The sequence below is a fragment of the Lycium barbarum genome, chromosome 12 (assembly GCF_019175385.1).
Source record: "Lycium barbarum isolate Lr01 chromosome 12, ASM1917538v2, whole genome shotgun sequence".
In the NCBI taxonomy this organism is placed as follows: domain Eukaryota; kingdom Viridiplantae; phylum Streptophyta; class Magnoliopsida; order Solanales; family Solanaceae; genus Lycium; species Lycium barbarum.
This window is the reverse complement of record NC_083348.1, coordinates 34,765,711-34,769,341: the sequence shown is the minus strand read 5'-3', so window position 1 is coordinate 34,769,341 and position 3,631 is coordinate 34,765,711.

Genomic DNA, 3,631 nt, shown 5'->3' with positions numbered 1-3,631 from the left:
AAATACGGCCATGAAGAACGGACCGTAAACCAGAATACGGCCCGTAAACTGGGTTTACGGCCACTGTGCACCCGACTACTGTTCATTAAAAATCAGGTTTTGAGTAATAAAAAGAGACCCTAAGCTCATTTATTAATTTCTCAGCTACGCGACTCAAGAAGTCTCTAGAACACTCTAAACACTTCATTCACAAGAATTCAAGAGGACCAAAGGAAAATCAAGGTCAATAACATCAAATCCATGAAATCAAGTGTAAGGATCACATCAAAGTTCATCTACACCAAGAAATTGCAAAAGAAGTGAAATAGGGTTTTTGGTATAGAAGAGTATTGCTACTCAAGGCTCGTTCCTACAACATCTAAGGTAAGTTTGATGACCTTCTCATGATGATTGAAGTATTAAAACGTTGAAACACTTGGATTATGGAAGAGTGTAGTAAATGGGTCATAAAATGTGAATAGTGCCATAATTGAATGATAGTTGGATTGAATTATGAATGTTGATGTGTTGTGAGTATAAAGATGTTATAAATTACATGTAGACCATGAAATGGGTGTGATATATAAGAAAATGTGATGGTGAGCTAAAACCCATAAATGTGGAGAAATTGGAGAAAAATGGTGGGATGTGGTAGATGTAGGTAAATGACGATTGTTGACACGATATTGTGAGTGTTGTTATGAATGTTTGGTAGTTGATATAGAATATGGGAAAAGTAGTATAACCAAAGGAAGTGCCGCCCAATTTTCCCTAGAAATAGTAGCACGTTCTTATAGTCGATTAACTAACGTAAATACGAATTCTCTTTTGAAGGTAGAAACGTAACATCGAAGGAGAACAAGCGAACGATAGCTTAGTTAAACGTCAAAGGTATGTGAGGCTAGTCCCTTCTTTCTAATGGCATGAATCTCATAGCATAATTTTCCTCCACTTCATGAGTCCCTATATTCCGGAAAGCTAAAAGCCTATATCCATGAATGGTAATATACGATAAGAGATATGATATGATGATCTTAAAATGGCATGATGTTATTTATTGCTCACATTCACCTTATATGTTAGTTCCTTCAAGGTGAGGCAGGATGTCGATAATTGCTCCATAATGAAATCGGGAGATCACGACTTTACGTCACCCCGATAAAGTAAAGTTGTTCATAAGCCTTGTGCATGTATTGTGATAAGTATGTTACGATAATCATATTATGATGAGCATGTATGATGAGGATATAACACCGCGCCTAGTTGGCCGGGCAGTCACCGCTAAGGCGGGCACCTATATGATACACCATGGCCAAATGGCATGGGCAGACACCACTAGTGGGCGGCATGAGATGATACCCCAGACGCGGGAGGCCTGGACACAGGCTTATGTTATGGTTATTACACCGATCCGATATGGACGGGCAGCTTATACATTGTGCATACATGATATGATGACGAGTATGAGTAAGATAGCATGACTTAATTCTTTATGCATGATCGTTAGATATAGATGTTCCATATTGATATTTCCATTATGTCATTGTTCTATTTCTTTGTTTATGCCTCTCATTGTTATATCCCGCATTTTTGCGTATTTGGATAATTTGAGATAATGGCGGGAGGTTAAGAGCAAGACTATAATTTTGATCTTGTTGGGTGCATAAGTTGTTTATGAAAATTTTGAACTGGGAATATTAAGAAAGGTCAAGGGTATAAAGGGAAAATTCGCAATATGATTCGTGGAAAATATGGAGGAAGACGAAGGGCAAATTTGGAATTTGGAAAATAATTTTTCATGAATTGTAGAACTCAAAAAAAAAAAGGGGTGGGCTTGGTGTTGGGCCATTCTTGGCCGTCCACCCTTCTTGATGGGCCAAGCCCATGTGGTATTAAAATTTATGGGATTAAAAGAAGACTAAGTCTTCTAAATAGTCCCATAACTTTCTAGACATTTCAAGTGAAGAGAGAAAAGAAAAGAAGGAGAAAAAACTCCAAGGACCATTCGGCCCCTTTGGAGAAAAATCAAAAATAAAATAAAATATGGTATAGTTCATACGGCCCACTCAGTAATAGAGGTAATATGATAGATAAGGGGTGCTCGGTACGAGTATCGGGTACTTGTCGCGGCCCCTAGTTGGGTCGTGACAGAAGTGGTATCAGAGCAGGAGGTCCTAGGGGTTTGTCTACGAGCCGTGTCCAGTAGAGTCCTGTTTATGGGTGTGTAGCGCGCCACACTTATAGGCAGGAGGCTGCAGGGCATTTAGGAAATATGACCTTATTTGTACTCTAGATCGTGCGATAGAGCTATGCTACTAGGCTTCCTTATTCTTTTCCTAATCCTATGTTATGGTTTCAGTAATGTCGATGAAGAGAGCAGCTTCAGATAGTGGGGGCACCAAGAAGGCCCCTAGAGTATCTCCAGAGCCGAGTAAGGGGAGCCTCGGCTATTCGATTAAGACAGATCCGTCGGAAGACCCAGCCACAATTCCTCCAGAGTTCCTGATTCCCAGAGTAGAGGATCCCGCGGAGGACAGCTATGATACAGATCCGTCGGAGGACCCAGTAACAATTCCTCCAGAGTTTCTGACCCCTAGAGCAGGGGATTCCAAGAAGGATGGCTATGATACAGATCCCTCGGAGGATCCGACGATGACTCCTCCAGAGCTTCTTACCTCCAGGGAGGAGGATAGTTACGACACAGACCCATCGGAGCATTCTTCGGGGACAACGGAGGAGGAGACTTCCGGTGATATGCCAGCTGCTCCTGTGATGGAGCACTATGTCAGTCAAGCCACCTCGGAGAGTGCTACGGACTATTCCTGTCCTTTGTCCTGGTCATCAGTGAACCAGGAATCGCCTGGTTATCTATACTCTTCCGATTCGGATGCGAGAAATGACGAGAGTCAAACGAGCGGAGAGCAGACATATGAGGATGGGGAGCATACTTCACATGGCAGCTCCCCGGACCAGGCTCGAGATTGATCGGCTACAGGTATATGAGATTTTGTTTGAAATTTTCTATGTATACGTAATCTTTGCAAAATACTAATTAGTGACGGCAGACAGAAATTCAAAAAGTGGCCAAAGACTTAGCGGTTGTGAGTAATGGCGATTGAGATGTCTCCGCCACCAATGCGAATTTAGAAACCCCGGGTAAAAGGTAATCATATGTATGGATGGGAGTAAATAGTGAAGGTTTAAACAGAGGCAATATGGTAATCGTATGGTCAGGAAAGTGAAGATAGGAGTGGGACCCGCTGTGAGGACGTTTTGGAAGTTGTTAGAACCCCGACTTACGTTAAATTATGTGACAAAGGTCGTGCGGGGCAGTCAATATAATTATACCAGCATTCACGTATTTAAATGCACCAAAGTTTCGAGGTTAAGCGTGCTAAGGTGGGAGGATGGGTGACCCCCTGGGAAATATGCTGAAAATTTCGTAAATGTGGGAACAAGAGACGAATGTGAAATTGGGTAGCCTAAAGTAAATTAGAGTGTGTGAAGTGGTTAGAAACACTATAGAAGTCGTGTAGGCTGGGACGAACTAGACTAGCAGAAGGGGAGAAAGCATGACAGAGCTTCAGGACTAAATAAAGTTTGATTAGCTTTTGGAAGTGTTTGTAAGAAAAAGAGTGGTGGAAATGTATAT